This window comes from Marmota monax, unplaced genomic scaffold (genome assembly GCF_021218885.2).
Source record: "Marmota monax isolate L192 unplaced genomic scaffold, Marmota_monax_Labrador192_F-V1.1 WCK01_AAM20220418_F8-fsc00050, whole genome shotgun sequence".
NCBI classification, from domain to species: domain Eukaryota; kingdom Metazoa; phylum Chordata; class Mammalia; order Rodentia; family Sciuridae; genus Marmota; species Marmota monax.
In genome coordinates this window covers 9,477-22,956 of record NW_026694552.1, presented here as the reverse complement: position 1 = coordinate 22,956, position 13,480 = coordinate 9,477, and the positions used below count along the sequence as shown (strand labels likewise).

The 13,480-nt window shown below is 33.5% G+C and overlaps 1 pseudogene; it reads left to right on the top strand.

Moving 5' to 3' along the window:
* The window catches only part of LOC124076721 (oxidoreductase HTATIP2-like), a 146,120-nt pseudogene extending 134,367 nt beyond the window's left edge, over positions 1–11,753 (top strand).
* The last annotated feature ends 1,727 nt before the right edge of the window (positions 11,754–13,480 follow it).

The following is a 13,480-nucleotide window of genomic DNA, read 5'->3' as shown; positions in this document are numbered from 1 at the left end:
CCTCTACATGTTCTACTACTTATGCCATTCCATAAATCTTTTTATGTGTGTGTGTGTGTGTGTGTGTACTGGGAATTATACCCAAGGGTTCTTTATCTACTAAGCTATATTCCCAATCCTTTTTAAAATTTCTTTCTTTCTTTCTTTTTGAGACAGTGTCTTGAAAAATTGATGAGCTGATATTGAATTTTCAATTCTCCTGCGTTGGCCTACTGAATCACTCACTAGGAGTACAGTCTTGTGCCACTGTACCAGGGCCATGATTCTCAATGAGTATAACATTCATAGAAATGATACACCTAACATGATGTAGTCTGAATTCCTTCATGTCCTTCCCTATAATTACTTTTTTCCTCCATCCATTGCAGCTTAATGCATGCATGGTTATGCCCTAGATCTTCCTTGCATCCACTTAAAAATTTCAAGATCAAATTTCCCATTCTGTGACACATGAATGTTACAATGTTCAGCTCAATATCTCTATCTCTAGTATTCAACTGCCATAATTTTCTAGTCCTGTTGGAACCTCCATTTCATTGAACATACTGGATCTTCAACATCCCTCATGTCTTCAAATCTCTCTTTACAACATTGTTTCATGCATACTATACCTCTTGATACCTCTTTTTTATCTCTGATAAAGGTCCTAAAAATATAATAATAATAACCAATTCATTACCTACTTCATCCACACTTATACCCAAAAACTGAAAAATGCTGGAGAAAAACACATAAACACAAATGTGTCTTATGCTATCTCCAGTCTGTATCCACATAATAGTCACAGTTAATGAGTCCTCAGCACTTCCTGTAAACTTACTAATCCTAAAAAGTCAATTTATTCTATCACTATCTGAAATAACTTCTTCATTATCTTTTCCTGTATCCTGAAGCTTCCAACTCTCCTCCATATTTTCCATTTCAGTTGATGAAATTGCTTTTTATTTCACTAAGAAAAAAATTCTCAGAAGAAAAGTTCATATTTTTCAACCACAAAACTACCAACTTACAAATGTCTATAATAATACTCTATTCTACTTGTTGCTTTAAGGAACAATTATCTTTGCTCCTATCTTATAACCCCCAAGCCACTTGGCCACATTTTCCTACCTTCTGCTAAAGAACTCTACTTGTATTACTAGTTCTTTCCCCATTACATCATTAATTTTTCAAAAATCCTTGTAATTTCCTAGAGAGCATACTGTGGCCTTTAAAGATGTGTGCCATTTTACAATTTAATTTGTATTTGTGGCCTCTATTTCTACTTGTCATTAGCATACATGTTTAGTATGCTTCCTCTTCATCAAAGTGTAATTTCACATGTGGAATGAAGACTACTTTTTATGTACATAGGTATAATCACAGTACCTAGAATATAAACATCAATAGTAAATAATTTTAAATAAATGAATACATAAGTTCACTTATAGGTTTTCTGAGAAACTGCCAGAACATTATTGGTTTAATTATTATTGGATAAACTGCTTTATTTTACTTTGAGAAATTATATTTCATAATAATTTTTTCTTCTCTAGTTAGTACAAAATTACCTTTGGTTCCTTGTATATTCTTGGACAAGAGTACTCACTAACCAAATATTAAAAATGGCAAGGTGTTTACCTCTTTTTCTTCTTATGAGGAAGGATATTAACATTTTCTAGAGAAATTCCCAGTATGTTAAAAATTCAAATGGAATGTTTTTCTTTCCTTTTTTTATTCTCCAAGGTGATATAAGCACAAACACAATTTATTTTTTTTGTGAATGCTTATACATGTTTACACATTAGTCCAATTTTTGCACTTTTCTATAGAAGTGATAAATTTTACACTTTTGGTATTGTGTATTATTTTCCAATATTTTCTGATAGTTTCTAAATTCTGTGTATTGTAGTTAGATATAAATAAGCATTTTGGGAAGTAATAAACAAATCAGAATTGTGTATTGATATCACTCCAATTATATTGGTTGTCAATAGAGAGTAGTAATATAATCACTACAGATATGTTTTTGTAGTCATCTGCATGCTGCACATAACTGTTATTTCAGTTATGTATTATGACTATTTATTCTAAAATATTTTTTAGTTAGTACTTTCTGTAGAGATGATTCTTTTTAGCTTGAATATAATCTGGTGGTAATAAATGATCTCTTAACAATATAGAATGAAATTATATACCTAGTGATAGTATTTATGGTTGAACCATACATGAGGACATGACAGTAATCATAATCTCCAATATATTTTCAAAAAAATTGTCATTTTATATCAACAATGGCACCAACATAAATTTAGGAAATTGAGTTTTTAATACGAATATTCTTGTGTTTTATAAAACTAGAGTCCACAGCAAGCTTTAGTATTAATTGAAAAAAAAGAAAAAAAATGCCAACTACAAAAATCTGTTTTACTTAAACATAATAAATAGAAGACAAGGAGTTCTCAAAGGTTTTTGGCAAACATTCTTTAGTTGTTTTTATGTAACTATTATCTCTTTCCATAGCTGCCTATGTGTTTTAATGTAGTAAGAAATTCTCTACTTCATTTTCCTTTCAAATTGCTCAGCAGGAATTCAGTAAATGTTTATCCTATGATGGCTTTAAACAGCCTAGAGAAGAATCTGGTATGGAAGATTGGAGCAGATAGTATTGTCTCTATTTGTTTAAGTGCTTGAGGTATTATAATGAATCGAAAGAAAACAATTTAGCCACAGATGCTTTGAACTGAATACATAGGGAGAACAACTGGAGAAATTGATAGAGTACCTTTAAATCTGCCAAGCTGCTGAAGGCGTTCTTGAGGCAAAGATAAAACCTACATTTGAGTGCTGTCTAAACCCTCTTTATGAAACACAAGCTCAAAGTGTAGAAAAATCTGACACAAAGGAAATGATAACTGGAATGCAACGCATTAAAGATTTTTTGAAAAGCAACTGTTACAGGTCAACATATGAAAAGTAAGTAGAAAATGGTATGAATTAGAACATAGGGATGAAGTTATTCATATCTGTCCTTCAGATGGAATACATGTGTGATCTGCATTAGAGGAATAAGAAAGTGAGATGTTAACTAGAAACAAGATTAGGAAATGCTAAACGAAACATTAATAAAACTTCATGTGTTTTCAGGTTAGGCATCCGTTCTTTTTCAAAGCTTAAGCTGAGGTACATATACTTCTTAGAGAACCACTACAATAATGTATTTGTTCATATATATATATATATATATATATATATATATATATATATATCACTCATATATGTGTGTATTTTATCTATAATAGAAATTTGTAACTTGATACTGATATTAAATTTGAACATATGAAAAAGGAAACAGACGTATGATAATATATTTAGTTATGTATTATTTCTTGCCTCAAATAAAGTATAAATTCATTATCTTTAATTTTCCTTAATAACACAGCTCAATACCATTGCATATTAATTTCACTCTAAACATAATAGACTTAAAAATCTTTCATGGCTATTCAAGTTCTTGAAAGTAGGAAAAATTATTTACTAATTAATAAAGGGATAATTTCAAATAAAATTTTGTAACTATATATTTATATGCACATAGAGAACAAAAGTTTGAAGGAAATCCATTAAAATATCAACAATTTACTTGGATTCTGTGATATATTCCCATAATCCATTTTCAGAATTATAGAGCCTATTCTTAGGTACTATCAGAGCAGCTAACTGCCATCCTTCTCAAGCAGTTTACTTTGGCTTAGAGAACTATCTCCTCCAGGAGCATGCTTACTTCCTAGGGAACACTGAATCCAGTAATCAGTGAAAAATTATAAAGCACTGGTTCTTTCCCTACATCTTGAAACTATAATGATGGACCATTTGAGCTTCAGGGCTCCTTATGGTATCACTTTAGGCATTTGCTGTGATTCTATCACAATTGAACCTTTCCTTCTTCTTAATCTATTTTCTTTTTTTTATTTCCACCCCACTATTAAATCTGAAAACATGTTCTCACATATTTATGCACATTAATTATCTCCCCATGAAACCTAATCAGCAACAGATACTACCATAATTTGACAAAGAAAATGGATATGGATAATAAGATATGATCCTGGAGCTGGATCATCAACCAGCTAGAACAAGGACAAACTTCTCTCAAAGGTATAGGGAGCAGCTATGAATTTGCAGGTTATATGGTCACTTTAATTCATACCAAACTCTGCTAGCATAACATGAAAGCAGCCAGAGATAAAATATAAAGAATGGGAGTGGCTATATTCTTATTAAATGTTGTTCATCCAAATAAACAACTAACCCATGGGTCACAATTTGCTGGCCCATGAGATAGATGGAAATGAAGAACAGATAACTGATTGTAATTTAGAGCCTGAATAACTACTCATATAAAATAGTAAAAAGCTTGCTATAATTTTCTCAGGGGTTAAAGTGGGATACTATAGTAATAGAATGATACATAGCAACAGAAAATTGTATTGGACATTTGATAAATATGGGATAACAATATTAATAAGAACAATGGAATTGTTTGGTTGCTACTAGGGAAAACTGTTGCTGTGTAAGGCATCAACAGTAAAATGGCAGGGAAACTCCATGCCCTCATTCTGTCTATAGAAACATCTAAAAACAATCAGAAACATGTAAAAACAACCATTCATAACTTGTTTCTGTCTTGCCTAAGTTAGATCTCAGGCAGGAAAAAGTAGTAGCCACAACTCATGAAGGTTTCAGAGACAACAGACCTGGAAACATCTTGTGAAAGATATATAAAAGCCTATCTAAGACACTGAGGAGAAGTTAAGTAAGCCACTTTAAAAAACGAGGACAACACTGATAGAAATTAAAAGAGAAATAGTTCTAAATAATTTTTGGGGTTATTAATACACAATGTTCAATGATGATTAGAACAAACCTGTTAATGATCAGCAAGAAAATATAAAACTTTAAAATGTTTGTTAGACCTAAGAGACATATATGGAATTCTACCAAATAATGTTAGAATCAACATTTTTTCCAAAGGGCACTTGAAATGTTTACCAAGATAGACCATACATTAGCAGGTTTCAATAAGTTTTAAAAGTTAGCATACAACTGTTATGCTGAAAATTTAATAAAATCAATCACAGAAGGAAAATTGAAATATTCATAAATATGTGGAAATTAAACAATAATACTCTTAAAAAGTAGACCAAAGAAATCATAAAGGAGATTTGAAAATACTTTTAAACACATTAAAACAAAAGCACAACATATGAAATCTTATTGAGTACAACAAAAGCTGTGCTAAGGAGGGAAATTTGTAGTTGTGGATGCTTACATTAGAAAAGAAAGAAGTCAAAACTCTTGTTTTCCAGAGTCACTCTGGCTGGAGGAAGTACACTTTTAAGGAGGTAGCTTATCATAAATGTCAATCAAGAAGTGAAGGATTGCCAGATCACCCACACCGGCCTGCACAGGACCAAGGCTCACAGTAGGCCTGCTCCATTCTGCCACCTGCAGACATCTACCAGAGCCCAGTCTCTGGCACAGGACAACCCCTTCCAACCAATAGACTCCTGGGAGGGCAGGCCAGGCCCAGATCCACCCACACAGGCCTGCGCAGGACCCAGGCTCACAGTAGGCCCCAGTCCATCCTATCACCTGCAGACACCTGCCAGAACCCAGCTTCTGGCAGGGGACTGCCCCTTCCAGCCAGCAGACTACTTCTGCCTGTGAGGGACCTAGGCTCACAGTAGGCATTGGTCCATCCTGCACCAGCAGACAGCCACCTGAGCTCAGACTCTGGCATAGGACAACTCATTCCAAACAGTAGGTTGTCCAGACCAGATCTGCCCTCACCAACTTGCGTGGGACCCAGGTCCAGTATCCACACTGCAAGAAAAGAAGACACATAGAACATGAAGAAACAAGGGAGAAAAGTGCCCCAAACAAACCAGGATACTACAATAATAGAACCTATGGACAGCAAAGTTGATGAAATGTCAGAGAAGGAGTTCAGAAGGTTCATAATAAAAATGATTTGTGAATTAAAGAATGACCTAAATGAGCAAATACAGGCAAAAATTGATTACTCCAACAAGGAGATAAGAGAGCAAATACAGGTAGCAAAAGATTACTTCAAGAAAGAGATAAAAACTCTGGGAAAAAAACTCAGAAATCCTTGAAATGAAGGATACAATAAACAAAATATAAATCTCAATAGAAAGGATAACCAACAGACTAGATTACCTGAAAGAAAGAACATCAGATAATAAAGACCAAATATACAATCTGAAAAATAAAGTTGATTACACAGTAAAGATACTAAGAAACCATGAAGAAAACATACAAGAAGGATGGGACAGTATCAAAAGACCAAATCAAAGAATGTTTGGAATACAGGAAGGCACAGAATTTCAAACCACAGGAATGCAGAATCTCTTCAATGAGAAAATATCAGAAAATTTTCCAAACATGAAGAATGAATTGGAAAACCAAATACAAGAGGCTTACAGGACACCAATTATACAAAATTACAACATATCTGAAGCAAGGCACATTATAATGAAAATTCCTAGCATAGAGAATAAGGATAGAATCTTAAAAGCCATAAGAGAGAGAAATCAAATCACGTATAGGGGGAGACCAATTCATATCTCAGGATATTTTTCAACCCAGACACTCAAAGCCAGGAGATCATGGAACAACATATACCAAGCTGTGAAAGAAAATGGATTCCAACCAAGAATATTATATACAGCAAAACTAAGCTTTAAATTTGATGATGAAATTAAAACCTTCCATGATAAAGAAAAGTTAAAACAATTTACAACTAGAGAGCCTGCACTAAAGAACATCATCAGCAAAATATTCCATGAAGAGAAAATGAAAAAAAAATGATGAAAATTAGCAGAGGGAGGTATTACACTAAAGGAAAACCTAATCAGAGGAAAAACCAAATCAAGTTAAGTACCAAAAATAAACAAAAATGGCTGTGAATACAAATCATGACTTAATAATAACCCTGAATATTAATGGTCTAAACTCACCAATCCAAAGACATAGACTAGCAGATTGGAAAAAAAAAGACCCAACAATATTCTGCCTCTAAGAGACACATCTCATAGGAAAAAACATCAACAGACTGAAAAGTGAAGGGTTGGAAAAAATCATACCACTCACCTGGACTGCAGAAGCAAGCAGGAGTTTCTATCCTCATATCAAATAAAGTACACTTCAAGCTAAAGTTAATCAAGGACACTACATTCTGCTCAAGGGAACCATACACAAACAAGACTTGACAATTACAAATATATATGCCCCGAAGAATGAAGCATCTACATTCATCAAACAAACTCTTCTCAAGTTCAAGAGTCAAATAGACCACAACACAATAATTTTGAGTGACTTTAAAACACATCTTTCACCACTGGATAGACTTTCCAAACAAAAGCTGAAGAAAGAAACTATAGAACTCAATAATATAATCAATAACTTAGACTTATCTCACATATATAGAATATTTTATCCTTCAAAAAGCAAGTACACTTTCTTCTCAGCAGCACTTTTGTCCTTCTCTAAAATAGAACATATATTATGTTACAAAGCAACTCTTAGCAAATATGAAAATGCAGAGATACTACCCTGAATTCTATCAGATCATAATTGAATGAAATTAGAAATCAATGATAAAATAAGAAATAAAAGCTACTCCAACACCTGGAGTAATATGCTACTGAATGAATAGTGGGTTGCAGAATATATTAAAGAGGAGATTTAAAAAAAAATAGAGGTGAATGAGAACACAGCAACAACATATCAAAATCCCTGGGACACTATGAAGGCAGTTCTAAGAGCAAAGTTCATTGCATGGAGTTCATTCCTTAAAAGAAGAAAAAGACAACAAATAAATGATTTAACATTACATTTCAAAGACCTAGAAAAAGAAGGACAAATCAACACCAAAAGCACCAGAAGACAGGAAATAATTAAAATCAGAGCTGAAATCAACAAAATTGAAACAAAAGAAACAATTGAAAATATTGACAAAATATAAAGTTAGTTCTTTGAAAAAAAATAAATAAAATTGACAGACCCTTAGCCATGTTAATGAAGAGAAGGAGAGAGTGAACTCAAATTATTAACGTACGTGGTGAAAAAGAAAATATCAAGACAGACACCACAGAAATTCAGAAGATAATTAGAAATTATTTTGAAAACTTGTACTCCAAAAAACTAAAAAAACAATGAAGGCATTGACAAATTTCTAGAGTGATATAATTTGCCCAAATTGAATCAGTATGATATACACAATTTAAAGAGATCAATTTCAAGTGACAAAATAGAAGATGCCATCAGAAGCCTAACAATCAAGAAAACCCCAGGACCATATGGATACACAGTGGAATTCTGCAAGACCTTTAAAAAAGAACTAATACCAATACTCTTTAGATTATTTCAGGAATTACAAAAAGAGGGGGCACTTCCAAACACATTCTATGAGGCCAATATGACTCTGATTCCAAAACCAGGCATAGACACATCAAAAAAGAAAACTTCAGAAATATCTCTAATGAACATAGATGCAAAAATTCTGAATAAAATTCTGACAAATTGAATACAAAACATATCAAAAAGATATGCACCACGATCAAGTGGGGTTAATCCCAGGGATGCAAGGGTGGTTCAACATTTGAAAATCAATAAATGTAATTCATCACATCAATAGACTTAAAGATAAAAATTATATGATCATATCAATAGATGCAGAAAAAGCTTTTGACAAAATACAGCATCGCTTTATATTCAAAAACACTAGGAAAACTAAGGATAACAGGAACATATCTCAATATCATAAAATCTATCTATGCTAAGCCCCAGGCTAACATCATAATAAATGTAGAAAAAGTGAATGCATTCCCTCTGAAAAACTGGAAAAAGACAGGGATGCCCTCTTTCACCACTTCTATTTAACATAGTTCTTGAAAGAGTGACCAGAGCAATTAGACAGGTGAAAGAATTTAAAGGGATACACATAGGAAAAGAAGAACTCAAATTATCACTATTTGCTGATGATATGATTCTATACCTAGAAGACCCAAATTTTTCCACAGAAAACTTCTAGAACTAGTAAATGATTTCAGCAAACTACCAGGAAATAAAATCAACACCCATAAAACAAAGGCATTTCTGTATATCAGAGACAAATCTTCAGAAAGAAAAATGAGGAAAACTACCCCATTTACAATAACCTCAAAGAATATAAAATAAAAATATTTGGGAATCAACTTAATGAAAGTGGTGAAAGATCTATACAATGAAAACCACAAAAGCCTAAAAAAAGAAATTAATGAAAACCTTAGAAGATGGAAAGATCTACCTTGCTCTTGGATAGCTAAAACTAATATTATCAAAATGATCATACTATCAAAAGCATTGTACAGATTTAATGCAATTCTGATCAAAATCACAATGGTATTCCTCATAGAAATAGAAAAAGCAGTCATGAAATTCATCTGGAAAAATAAGAGACCCAGAATAGCTGAAGCAATCCTTAGCAGAGTGAAGCAGGTGGCTCTGCTATACCAGACCTTAAGCTATACTACAAAGGAATGTTTAAAAAAAAAAAAAACAGCATGGTATTGGCACCAAAACAAAAAAGTAGACCAATGTTACAGAATAGTAGGCCCTAATCTCCATCATGAGGGATTAGGCCCCAAGTTCCTTAATAGGACTCCTGTGGTGCAAGTATTAAAACCAAGAATCAATAAATGAATGGATTCATACTAAAAAAGTTTATTATCAGCAAAAGAAACAATCTGTGTGATGAATGGAGAGCTTACACCTTGGGAGCAAAATTTACTCCTCACACATCAAATAGAGCACAAATCTCTAGAGTATATAAAGAACACAAAAAGCTAAACACCAATAATAATAATCATAATAATAATAATAATAACCCAATCAATAACTGGGCCAAGGTCCTGAACAGACACTTCGCAGAAGATGATATATAATCAATTAACAAATATATGAGAAAATGTTTATCATCACTAGCAATTAGAGAATTGCAAATCAAAACAACTGTAAGATTTCATGTCACTCCAGTGAGAATGGCAGCTAATATGAACACAAACAACAATAAGTGTTGGTGAGGATGTGGGGGAAAAGGTACACACAAACAGTACTGGTGGGACTGTAAGTTGGTACAGTCGATATGGAAAGCAGTATGGAGATTCCTTGGAAAATTGGGAATGGAACCACCATTGGATCCAGCTATCCCTCTCCTTGGTCTATACACAAAGGGCTTGAAAACAGCATAATACAGGAACACAGCACATCAATGTTTATAGCAGCACAATTCACAATATCTAAACTGTGCAACCAACCTAGATTCCCTTCAGTAGGTGAATGGATAAAAAAAACATGTGGCATATATACACAACGGAATATTACCCAGCAATAAAAGAGAATAAAATCATGGCATTTGCAGGTAAATGGATGGAGTTGGAGGAGATAATACTAAGTGAAGTTAGCCAATCCCAAAAAACCAAATGCCAAATGTTTTATCTGATAAAAGGAGGCTGATTCATAGTGGGTAGGGAGGAGGACCATGGGAGAAATAGAGGAACTCTAGATAGGGCAGAGGGGTGGGAGGGGGTATGAGGTTAGAAATGATGGTGGAATGTGATGGTCATCATTATTCAAAGTAGATGTATAAAGCACAAATTGGTGTGCATATACTTTGTATACAACCAGAGATGTGAAAAAAAAAATGTGCTCTATATGTGTAATCCCAGTGGTTCAGGAGGCTGAGGCAGGAGGATATCAAATTAAAACCAGCCTCAACAACTTAGCAATAGCCTGTATTAAAATTTAAAAAATACAGAAAATGGCTAGGTAGATGGTTCAGGTGGTTGAGAAACCCCTGTGTTCAATCCTTGATAGAAAAAAAAAGAAGAAGAAGAAGAAAAGAAGGACGAGGAGGAGAAGGAGGAAGAGGAGGAAGAGGAGGAGGAGGAGGAGGAGGAGGGGGAGGAGGAGAAGGAGGAGGAGAGGTGTAGTTTGAAAGCAAAGACTGTACTTCTTTTTTTTTTTTTGTACTATAGATTAAACACAGGTGTCCTCAATCACTGAGAAACATTACCAGCCCTTTCTATATTTTATTTAGCAACAAAGTCTTGCTGTGTTGCTTAGGGCTTCCCTAAATTTCTGAGGATAGATTTTGAACTCTCAATCCGCTTACCTCAGCCTCTCAAGTCACTGGGACTATAGGCATGCACCATCATGAGTAGCCAAAAACTTCTCTCTTTCAAGGTCATAGTGTTGGATTATGTTGCCTTGGTACCACCAGACAAAAAAACTGGGCAGGTGAATTTTTTCATGATGACTGAGATTATGTGCTAAGGTCTGCAAAACTGGAAAAGCTGTAAAGTGTAAACATTTAAGTAAGTCAAGAATTTTATTTATTTATTTAATTTTTTTACAAGTTAAGGGAGAAGTAGAAGCCAGGTTTGAAGATTTAAGTTGATTGCTATTCAGTATTTAGGCCTGCAACTCTGTTATGTGATAAGCAATACACTCTTCCAGTTGAACAATTGGTTAGGAAATTCTTTGGCTTCTAATCAGACTCTTGGGCCAGCAGGCAATTTGTGCCTGTGGTGAATGTGATTACAGCAGTGCTGAATTATATGGTGAGAGCAAGTGACAAGCATGTGGAAACTCTGGATAACAAGGCCTTCCCATTCCTGGGAAAAGCTAATGGTATTCTCAAGCCGTGACCTCACTGGAGAAATGCTTTTGATTTTGGACCTCAATACCCATCTTCAAATCCATACATTCAGGATCTAATAAGATTCTGGTGCTTTAAATTTGTCATTTCAGTACTTTCATCAATGCAAATCCAATCAAGACATGACTGTGTTCTGCATCAATGGCTGAGCCTGGTTGCACATATAGATCACACAGGAAGCTTTTGAAAAATGGACATTTAGAGGTCCTATTTTAAACTTGAATCATAATTTAGGGAATGTGGATACAGGAATCTGTAGTTTTCTTTTGCTTAAACTTGTCCTAATGCTTCTGAAGACAATTGTTGGGAGACAGCTTTGAAATATTTGTCTGCAGTCACAATGACAGTGTAAACCTTATGTGCCATGCAGATAAGTGCTATTCTAAAATAGTTGACATTTTTGTCTGAGTTATGCAAGTGCGAATTAACTACATGTAACCATGTAAGTGAACATTGTGCCTTTACTACTTCTCTAGAATACATAATAAAAAATATATAGCGAACTATATGTAGTTCATGGGAGAACTAAATAGAGGAATAAAAATAAATGCACAAATCCTGGGTGCCTCATGGATTATTTAAACAAATATTAGTGATGATATATAGCTTCTCAGCCAATGCAATGATGTAAAACAGCTACTATTTATCAAGTGCTGGCTATTCTCTAGTTCTTACATGTGTCACCTATACTTGAACCCTCCAAACAATCCTCATAAAGTGTACTATCATCATCATCATATATATTTTTTTTCTCTTTTTAGCTTCATATCTTAGATAGGGAAACTGAGGCTTTCCATGAATAAGAACCTTGTCCAGGGTTCCAATGTTGAAGACCTGAAGCTAGCAAATGGCCGAGTAAAGGTTCTAGCCCAGTTTAGCCTAATGCCATGACTTGTTAACCACTTTATAAAAAATCCTGTATCTGTATAATTCCAGGTATCTGAATTTTTAATATATATTGTGGATAAATACAATTAAAATATTTGAGTTTAAATAATAAATAGTACTAGAAATTCTAACCAGAGAATTTGGGCAAAAAAATAAGAAAGAAAGAGAGAGAGAGAGAAAGAAAGAAAGAAATTAAAGGCATTCAAATTGGAAATAAAGAAGTAAAATTATCTCTATTCACAAATGACATTGTCTTAACAAAAAATAAAAACATTCCACTGTAATTTTTGGAATAGAAATTCATCCAAAATTTCATGATTCAAAATAAGCATATAAAATCAGATGTTTCTATAAACCAACAATAAATAATTCAAGAAGAATATTAAGAAATCCATTTATAACAGCATTAAAAATTAAAATCCTTAGGAAAGGACCAGTCAAGAAGTTAAATGACTGGTATACAGAATGTTGCTGGAAAACAACCAAAGAATATACCAACAAATAGAAATAATACTTTATTTATAAAATGGATAGGAAAACAATATTGTAAAGCTATCAATACTATCTAAAGTGTTCGACAGATTAAATACAAGACCTACCAAAATCCTAGTGTTTTTTTTTCTTTATTAAAACTTTATGCTTAGTATTTGGGTTTATCCCAGAAACTCTTTCATGTGTGGAAATCACTTTCAGTTCAGCACGATCCCCTTTTGTCTCCCATTTTCCCCTCCCATTCTCCTTTCTTTCTCTCATTCGTCTTCCTCTACTCTATTTGACTTTCAGTGAGTTTTAAAATGTTTTTACTTAAGTAAAAATATTCACCCCAAA